The sequence below is a fragment of the Leptonychotes weddellii genome, chromosome 2 (assembly GCF_054177405.1).
Source record: "Leptonychotes weddellii isolate Sample4059 chromosome 2, ASM5417740v2, whole genome shotgun sequence".
Lineage (NCBI taxonomy): Eukaryota > Metazoa > Chordata > Mammalia > Carnivora > Phocidae > Leptonychotes > Leptonychotes weddellii.
Window position 1 is genome coordinate 73,120,578 of NC_138370.1, and position 10,132 is coordinate 73,130,709.

The 10,132-nt window shown below is 48.0% G+C and overlaps 1 long non-coding RNA gene across 2 annotated transcripts in view; it reads left to right on the forward strand.

Annotated features, from left to right (window-relative positions):
* Window positions 1-8,538, forward strand: part of LOC102728594 (uncharacterized) — a 106,886-nt gene extending 98,348 nt beyond the window's left edge. Inside the window, exons 4-5 of one of the 2 annotated variants that reach the window (XR_014142845.1) lie at window positions 6,639-6,867; window positions 7,909-8,538. This is a non-coding gene — a long non-coding RNA (uncharacterized LOC102728594). Of the gene's footprint in view, window positions 1-6,638; window positions 7,150-7,908 lie in introns of those variants that run through there. The other variant, XR_014142844.1, reaches the window with a different exon arrangement.
* The last annotated feature ends 1,594 nt before the right edge of the window (window positions 8,539-10,132 follow it).

Genomic DNA, 10,132 nt, shown 5'->3' on the forward strand with positions numbered 1-10,132 from the left:
AGATGCAAGTTCTTTCAGAGTAGGACCTGTGTTTGATTCCTCTTTATAATCATCACATCATATAGCAAGTGCCTTACCCGTTGGAATACGCACTAAATATTTATTTCATGAATGGAGTGAACACTCAGCCTTCAGCGTTGGTGGCAGTGAAATCAAAGGTCCCCAAATGAATGGAGAAGAACTGTAACACGATTATGGCAAAGTCGAGGGCAGGGGGAAGGAGGAACAATGCCCTTTCCAAATGCCTTACAGAGTGCTAGTCGTTCTAAATGTTTAATAAGGCATGGTTGACTGACTGACGAATAAGGCTCATCCCCTCTGGAAAGTAGTTGGAGTGGTGGGGTGATGGCATTTTCTTTTCATTTGCCCCAGGGGCACAGAGTCAGGAGCAAGCAAGGGGACATATTATATAGACTTTCTGGCAAGTGTTATGCACAATGGATCCCAAGTTTCTGCCCCTGCTGAACTGCCACAGACATATATAATGTCTCCAAACTTCAGATGAAAGGTGATAGGTCAGCGCCATCCCTATCACAGTGTTTCCTTTTCCCACTCACTATACCATGAGCTTCCTAAGAATGAGGATCTACCTTCTTTATTACTTAATTCATTCATCTTTATAACCATGATGCCTGGCACACTGGTGCTCAATAAATATGTGTGGAACAGCAAATGTTTCTCGGAGCTTAATATAGATGAGGTTAAAAATACTCCTAGAAGGGGCGCCTGGGTGGCTCAGTCGTTAAGCGTCTGCCTTCAGCTCAGGTCATGTTCCCAGGGTCCTGGGATCGAGCCCCGCATCGGGCTCCCTGCTCCACGGGAAACCTGCTTTTCCCTCTCTCACTCCCCCCTGCTTGTGTTCCCTCTCTCGCTGTGTCTTTCTCTGTCAAATAAATAAAATAAAATCTTAAAAAAAAAAAATACTCCTAGAAGGACACTCAATTATTAAGAAAAACTATTAATCAGCTGTTTTTTTAAGGTTTGCAGAAAATGGTCCTAGAAGTAATAGGCCTAAACTAATTTTTTTTTAAAAAAAATTAAATCAGAGTAGTTTTCCTCTTTCACAGTGTGTTCGCCAGACCACCTGTATCAGAATTATCAGATTCATGTGCCCCCACTCCCAAATGACTGAATGTTATTCTTTGAGATGAGCATGGGCAACTAACTTTTTTGAAGATTTTATTTATTTATTTATTTTTAAAGATTTTATTTATTTGAGAGAGAGCATGAGAGAGAGCATGAGAGGGAAGAGGGTCAGAGGGAGAAGCAGACTCCCCGCTGAGCAGGGAGCTCGATCCCGGGACTCCAGGATCATGACCTGAGCCGAAGGCAGTCGCTTAACCAACTGAGCCACCCAGGCGCCCGAAGATTTTATTTATTTGAGAGGAAGAGAGACAGAGTGACAGAGACAGTGAGAGAGAGAGAGCAAGAGCAGGGAGGAGAGGGAGAAGCAGGCTCCCTGCTGGGCAGGGAGCCTGACACGGGGCTCGACCCCAGGGCCCTGGGATCATGACCTGAGCCGAAGGCAGACACTTAGCTATGGAAAAGAGCCAAGAAGTATTCTCACTCTGGGGTCCTGAAGCATAGGACAGATCTCTTTGTCTTAGATGGCATAGAGCCAGGAAATGGGGCAAGGTGGCCTCACAAGATTCTGGATACTTTGAAAAACAGATTCTCTATCATCGCCCTCAAATTCGACATGCACAGGAACAAAACTCTGGACCTGTCATTTCTGTGCCGGTGATGAAAATGGCTCGACTGATTTGTTTTCCTTTTCAGCTGCTCTTTCTTCTGTGCAGTACGTCCAATATTCCTGAATGCCTACTTAGTGCAAGGCCTGGGCAAGATACTTTAGAAGAAACTTGGAATACAATTCAACCGTCTGCAAGAAGTTCACTACCCAGGACATGCTAGGAGAGATAAGCACATGAAAATTGGGGAGCAATTCAAAACATGAGGAGAAAAGTCAAGAGAAAGTATTTGTTTCATGTGTGAATAATCATGCAAACAACATCTCAGGATATTCTGAGGGGAGTGATCATTTCAAGCTGGGAGTCCATTTGAGCCCCCTCTCTAAGATGGGCGAAGATTTGGAAAAGCAGAAAGGAAAAGGAAAGGTGTGTCCAGGAATGGGAATGGCACGAGTGTGTTTTAGATTAGGAGGGGTGGGGGTTAACAGAGAAAGGTGGGAAGTAGATGAGTAAGTTGGAGACCGGCCTCTGGGGGTGGTTGTAATGCCATGCCATGAGAATTTTAGACATTGTCCTGCAGGGAAATTGGAGGATTGGGAGTCAGTGCAGTTTGGAGAAAGCAGTGTTTTAACAAGATTAAGTGTTTTAACAAGACGGCAGTTTTAGGATGATGTTTAAAGAGAAAAGATGTGAAGTAGATAGAGCTGTTTGAATACGATTACAATGGACCAGACACGAGGGAAGAGGACTTTAACCAATGGTCAGTCCATATGATCCATCCTTTCAAAAAACCAAACCTGAACTACAGTTTCCACACTGGGCTCGCTTCCTAAGAGAGGAAAAGGCAAGCTATTCTTGAGGCTTGGGAATTACTCAGAAAGAGAAGAGAAAGCAGACCCTGGAACTCGGGAGAGAGAGAGCTGTGCTCCAACTCAGACATCATCGAAAGGGCTCTTCTGCTTCTACAGTGAATGAGTGTCTGACCAAGTTTGGAAATAAGGAACTTGGAGTAATGAGCTCAAATGAGAGAGAGGCCGGCATGGCCTTGGCCTTGTATTCCAGAGAGAAGAGCTAGTGCCTCCGTTAGGGATGACAGCCTGATTAGATGGATTGTCTTCTTCAGAGAGATGCAGAAAACATCTTAACCTAACCCTCAGTCAAAAATTAGGCATGTGATGGAGATGGGAGGGAGGTGTCTCCTAGACAGTTGGCAATAGACGCTGGCCTCCAGGAGAACCACAGAAAACTGCAGAAAGTGATCGATGAGGACGTACTTCCGGAAAAGGGGACAAGATGAAACCTCAGCTCAGATATGAGGAAAAACTGGAGGGAAGCTTGCTAATAAACATCTTATCACAGCCCGAACATGGGGGTGATTTGCGCACCTGGGTCTGGGCCTCCTGGAGCTATGTGGGCAGGAGGAAAGCATCTACGGGGCCGAAGTGTTTGGCAGAGGGTGGAAAGAGCATCTCCCACAGGTGGCCTCTGTGACAGACCCCTACGTGGTGGGCGTGTGGGCTGGCAGGGAGAGCAGCATGACCACCTGCGTGGGGAGAAGGAGCCGTCACTAGTGGAGAGGAGAGGCTGACTCTGTGAGGACCTCGTTCCTGCCTGGGATTCAAGTTTCCACGAGCTTGTCGCCAGTTCTGCCCAGGAATGTTCTCTACCTGGGGAAGCAGAAGCCGAAATGGGGAGTCACGACGCCACAGCCACAGGTACAAGATAGCAATGGGACATGGATTCTTCTGGCAGCTCTAGGGTCCTGCAGGGCAGAAGGCTGTCACGTGGAAGCAGGAGGGTAGAAACAGTCATGATGATGATGCTGGCAAATACTTACTGAGTGCTTATTATGTGCCAGGCACCATACTAAGCTCTTTACGCATTCTGTTCCTTTAAATCCCCATACTAAACTTAAGAGGCACTATTATTATCCCCAGATGAGGAGACCGAGGCTCAGAGAGGTTAAATAGCTTGTTTATATGTATAGCCTGGGTTCCTCAACACTGCCAGACACCTCAGGTGTCTCGCTCCCATTTTTTGTTTTGTTTTGTTTTTTGGTCTGAAAAAGACACTCAGGGGAAGACCGGAGGCACATAACTGACTCTCCTGCAGGTTACAGGCCTCTCCCATAAGTGTGTACACTCACAAACAGAGGCCTTGACCAAAGCCCATGCACAGCTAAGTGAAAATCTTGTCGTCCAGATGACATCCCGTTGCAGGCAAAGGGAAAAAATAAATTTGCGAAGCTTTAGATGTAGCCGTTGTCTCCATCAGAGGCAAGAGCATCTCTGTAATGATGAAAAGCACTATAATTTTAACCTTGTTATTGGACTAAGCACAATTTACGCTAGTGATGGGAGAAAAAGAAAAGATTTATGAGATGTAAGATAAAAAGATAAACTCTTGTCCCTTAGCGGCTATTAGAAACATTGCCAAAATACCATAAATGTGTGAAAGATGACATGATTATTTTTGCATTTCCACTGGGCATTTCCTACATTGCAGGAATTTACAGGGACAGAAGTCCCCAGTACAGATGGTAGAGCTGGAGGGGAAAGGAGGAAGAGTGAGCAGCCACATGCCCAGCTCCTCCTCCAAGGCGGGGGCCCCAGTGGCCAAGCCCCAGGTGGGGACGGCTGGGGAAGGCAGGTGGCTTTAGGTGTGGACAGCACACCCAAGCTGCCTAAGGTGCAACACCTGCCAGCATCCTCTTTCTGTCCCACCTCTAGCCACCTGCAATTAGGGCAATTTTGGTGGCAATACCCTGTCCTGTGTTTCATCCGGATTTGGTGTCAGATTCTGGTCCACCCCAAGATCTGGAACGTGAGACAGTGGCCAGGGCGGTGAAGGAGGCACAAGGAGAACAAGATGATGTTCATCTACCTGCCCCCCAAAGCCCATAAACAGAAGCTTCCAAGAAGTTAGGGCCGCCAGCCTGGCCCCAAGGAGCCACGGAAGGTTTCCTTTTAAAAGAGAAAGGAAATAGACACCGGAATGTGGTTTAACTGAAACCAGCTTGAAATCAGCCTTGCAGCTCGCCAGCCTGGACGGGTTATCCTGGAAGGGGCATCATCGACACTAACATCTGAAGGCCTGCTCACAGGAAGCTGGTCATGACTCAGGCTGCTGAGTCAGGTCCAAGATCCGGGCTGTGTGGGGCCTGGGGTTACATCAGGTAATGGGTCCAGTGGCCATCCTCATGAGCAGGAAGTAAATTTGGGCATTGACCTCTGGAGAAACTTTTTTTTTTTTTTTAAAGATTTTATTTATTTATTTGAGAGAGAGAATGAGCACATGAGAAGGGGGAGGGTCAGAGGGAGAAGCAGACCCCCCGCTGAGCAGGGAGCTCGATGCGGGACTCGATCCCGGGACTCCATCCCAGGACTCCGGGACCATGACCTGGGCAGAAGGCAGTCGCTTAACCAACAAAGCCACCGAGGCGCCCAGATATAGATTTTTTTTTCTTCTTAAACCATTATTTTTTTTTTTTAAGATTTTATTTATTTATTTGAGAGAGGGAGAATGAGAGAGAGCACATGAGAGGGGGGAGGGTCAGAGGGAGAAGCAGACTCCCTGCCGAGCAGGGAGCCCGATGCGGGACTCGATCCCGGGACTCCAGGATCATGACCTGAGCCGAAGGCGTCGCTTAACCGACTGAGCCACCCAGGCACCCCTGGAGAAACTTGATAGCAGTCTTGGTTTTAGTAAGCCAGGATAGCAACTATTAGGGAAATTGGGGTTCCCCGATTTGCTCATCTTGGGTGGCATCAATCATTTATTTCTTCAACACAGGGCTATGCACCTCATGGGTCTGTGATATAGAAGCCCGCTGACTGCTTTAGGTTTCACTTTGCACAAACCGAGCGTCATTGCAGTCGATCCCTATCTCTCCAATACAGATATTAAGAGAATGAGTTACCAAACACCCGCAGATCGCTTGGGGTGTCCTAAAGAGAGATGCCACGTGCATAGGTGCCACGGAAGTCATCCTGTGAAGTAGCAACGTGAAGGCCTTGCACGGGTAGAAATGAGGGCCATGTGCCGGAACTGCTGGACTGCATCGTGGTGCCTCGCTGTATCTAATCAAGGGAGTACTTGAGCTGCTCTATTCCCTATTTAAATTTAGGCTGCAAGTGGAAAAACAGTTTTTACAACTCTAAATGCACTTTCTACTACAGAGAATGGTGACTGGAGCAAAAGCAAAAATAGCTGCTCACACCATGCTCTGAGAAAATCTAAATCTGAAAATGATCATTTTTATTTGCATGCTACCAAATAAGGACACGGGGGAAGCAGTGAGTCACCAGTGTTCTAGCACTCACCAGATTCCAACATGCTGTGAGGGTATTCTTTAAAATGAGATTTGGACATTCTAAAATTTACATGAAGCTTCCACCACCAAGCCCCCCCTCCCCGAGACATGTAACCGTAAGTTCGGAAAAATGGGCCGAATCACGACTTTGCAGAATAGGTAGGCTGCTGCTCCGATGAATGAGTTCAATACTTTGAGAACCTCACATATATGGGAATAACACTTCACATCTGAAGAGTACCTTAGACTTTTAAAAGTCCTTTCACCTACATTACCTCATTTGATCACATTCGATGCTCACAAAATCCTCAAGGCAAGGTGTTTGTAAGTGTGTGGTTGTCATATTAAAATATCATTGAACCGTGGGGCTTTCTGTAGAGACAGGAAGAATCGCTGTGGGAAGGGAAAAAAGGAACAAACAAATGAAAACTAGGGGATTTGGAGATCTAAGCTCCCTGTTAACATTTTGCGTGGCCCCCATACAAACCCAAGTTCTTAAAGTGCCAAAACCCAGCTTGCAAGCTAAGTGTGTTTTCTTCTTCTCTATGCTTTCAGAAGACAGTTTAAAGAGAGTTAGGGAATGTTCTGGCCTTTTGTTTTGAAACTTCCTCTGCTTGTTGTCTCCTTGTCTGCAGACTGTGAGATTGGTCTATTTGCTTTAAACAGACTGAACAACCTCTAAAATAAGCAGACTTCTATGACGGGCTGCCTCATTTTGGATGTGCAAAGATGTTTACTGAGCTTCTCATCTAAGACTTGATTCTTCTCTCAGCGTGACACAGTTAAGGGTTTAAAGGGGGTGCGCTGTCTGCATGTTTTAGAAGACGGCAGAAGAAAAATGCCTCTGTTCTACAGCATGATCAGGTATCTGCATCTCCCCAAGGATTTTTCATGAACCTTAGAAGGAAATCTGTATTATTCAGGTTCCCAAGGGCAAATCACTCTTGCCAAGGGACCACTGAGCGGTTTTCAAAGATGGAAAACATTTCTTGTGTTCCTAGTAACCAGTTTAGACCTGGGTCAGGTTGGGGGTTCAAGACCTTCATGAAACCAAGGAAAATCATTTTCTGGAGAGTTTTGGATAATTACCATAGGTTTTATATATTAACTTACAGCAAAATAATGAAATAAACAAATGAATTTATATCCACATTGCCCCCTGCTTCATTGTACAGAGAGAAAGGAGTACTAAAGAGGGGGAGTGAAAGAGACTGCCAAGCAAGGATGTTTATACTTCTGTCCATCCCCCCATGACCACCCCAACTTATCACCCATCTTTGTGCAACACAGCTCACTGTGTGTGGGCTTTCCCCTCCCCCCCGGGGAAAAGAGGCCATGAGGATGAGCAAGTCAGGGGTGTTGGGCATCAGGACATCAAACAGTAGATAATAATAGAAATCAGGGTTCAGGACACAAGGGTCCTGGTCCTGCCTCTATCTCTAATTATTTGTGTGACTTTGGTCAACGCATTCTCCCTCATTCATCTGTAAAACCAGAGGTTAGACTAACTGTTCCCCAAGCTAATAGCTCCTAAAAATTAAGATTGTCTTGGTAGGGACCATGTAAAGAGGTTGTGAGGCAAAGTATGATTATCCCTGTTAGCTGTAAAAGAATAGACCTGGGAGGTGGTGTGAAAATCACCCGCAAGGAAGGCTTGTGATGGGTTGGAAAACCAAACAGAAACATAGAATTGTGTGCAGTGTATACCATGCATGGAGGTCTATGAGGCAATATAAAATGGGACTCGTATAAGAAAGTCCACACCTTAAAGCAGAAAAGTCAGGCTTTTGAACTGAAGCTGTGCCCTATTCCTTTATACAATCTCTCCGCATGATAATGTAGCACCTTGTGCACACAATTAAATGTCAGCCACAGAAAACATTTCCCTTGGCTTTGTTGTTCCAGAACGGGATTCTTTTGTCCTCAATATAATGGATATGCAGAAACAATGACAGAACAGAGATATTTTCTAAATCGATGACAAACATACTGCTGCTTCCTCCCTCCCTCCTTCCTCCTTATCCCCACCCCCCAAAATAAATCATTGTTCAGGAAAAAAAAAAAAATTCCATTGTCTATTGTCCACGGAGATCAAGATCTGCCTAGGAACAGCTCTGGCGGGCTCGCAGTGGCCCCAAGCAGCCGGTAGGTGGCGCACGAAGGCAGCGCAGGCGGGAACGCGGGGCTGATCCGGGCTCGGTGGGGAGAGGGGAGCAGGGGTCCCGCCGCCCCCACCTCCGCCCGCCCGCCGTCTTCCACCCCCTCCTCACGTGCTAATTGCTGGATACTCTACTGAGACTTGGGTTAGGGGAAAAGAAAGCGGGAATGGGAGGCGGGGAGGGGAGGTGGGGAATCCGGTTCCGAATACACAAAGGCTCCGGGGTCTCGCTACCCGGGAGCAGGGCGCCTCCTCTCTTCCCTCCCCCCGCCTCGCCCCGGGGCCCTGGCTCCCGCCAAAAGAGCGAACCGACCACTGGGAGGAAAATGGTGATCTGGGTGCGGAGCCCCACGCGCCGCTGTGCCGCGGCTCGCCAAAGCCTGGCCGCCTCCCTCCCCGGCTCAGCCATCCCGGGCTTCGGAGCCCCGGTGCACCACCCCAAACTCTGTCCAGACGAGCGTGGGGCTGCCTTCCGACTCGGGGACTGCCCAGGCAAGCGCCTGGAGGCACGACCTGCCCGCGGGGCCTGGTCCCCACCAACGGGGTCCGGCCGAGCCCCGGAGCAGGAGGGTCCCCTGTGGGTGCCTGGGCCCGGCTGGCACCGTCAGCAGGCCTCCTTCGGAGAGGAGCCGACAGACCCTGCCCCTCCTGCGTTGGGGACTTTGGCGCTGTCAGTTCACGCGGCGATGAACCGGCCACGCGGTCGTACGACCCCCAACCTCTGTCTAGTAGAACATGGTGTTAAGATTCCTGATGGCCCTAAAGTCAGAGGCCTGGGTTGAAACGTGAGCATTAACACCTGGGGCTTTGTGACCTTGGGGCTGTTCCTAAACTCCCCAATCTTCCATCTCCCTAGCTATAAAATGCGGCAATAATACTTACCTCATAGGAATGTTGTGAGGATTTTTTAAAAGTGGTACTTAACTTAGCAGGAGGCCTGGCTGCAGTAACTATTATTATTAACAACCTGACTCTCCTTGGAGGGGGAGGGAGATGCACAGTTTGCTGCCCTTGAGACAGATCTGGCGTCATTATTGCTAGACAGGAGAAGGGTTGGAAGAGGAGAGCCAAGGGAAGGTCTTCAGACTGGCCACTTCTAGCAGAAGATGCCATGGATCTCTCTGTGTCCTCAGCCGCAGGCCCTCCTCCTGCTGCTGAGGCTGGGCTGTGGCTAATGTTAGGTTCTCTTCTTCCTCTCCCTGGATATACGTTCTCACTGGTTTTATGCCCTCTCCTCCTTCGGAGAGTTCTGAGAGAGCACATCACATGGGTTTTTGGAGTCAGAACACACCCAGGTAGGAATCCTGGATCCCTCATTTGCTAGCTGTGAAACTGGGCAGGTCATTTAAGGTCCCTGAGCTTCAGTTTGCTCCTCTAAAAATGTCGGTCTGATTCTTACCTCACAGGGTTTCTGTGAAGACTAATGGAGATGGTGTACATAAACTGCCTATCATGGACTATCTCTTCAGTAAATTAAAAATTTTCCATTTTACAGTTGAAATTAGGTTAGATTGTCTTGCAGAATATAATGGAAGTTCACTGGAATTTCCACAGCCATTCAGCAAAGGTGAACCCAGCAACCGCTAACAATTAGCTTCTCTACTCCCATCTGAGTCAGCAAAGCTTATTTCCCCTCCAGGAAAAGAGCAGAAATCCAGTGAGGGCACATTCTCCTCAGAGCCTCACAGGTATAATTCAGACACTTGAATAGGCTTGCAAACTCTTTGGGGCCACCCGGTGCCCATTTTAGAGCGATACTCCAGCTGGAATGTTCTTTAGGGACAGGTCTTGCTTTAAAGTTGCATTCTAAAACGTGGTGTGTGCCGGGCTCATTGGTGCCTTGGTGACTCCTTAGTACCGACCACATGTGTGCTGCTACCAAAGCAGAAGTGTGGTGGCTAGGGTGTGGCACGCAGCCACCCCCTGCCTGAGGCAGGTGGCAGGTCAGGAGCTGTTGACCCTTCTCTAAAA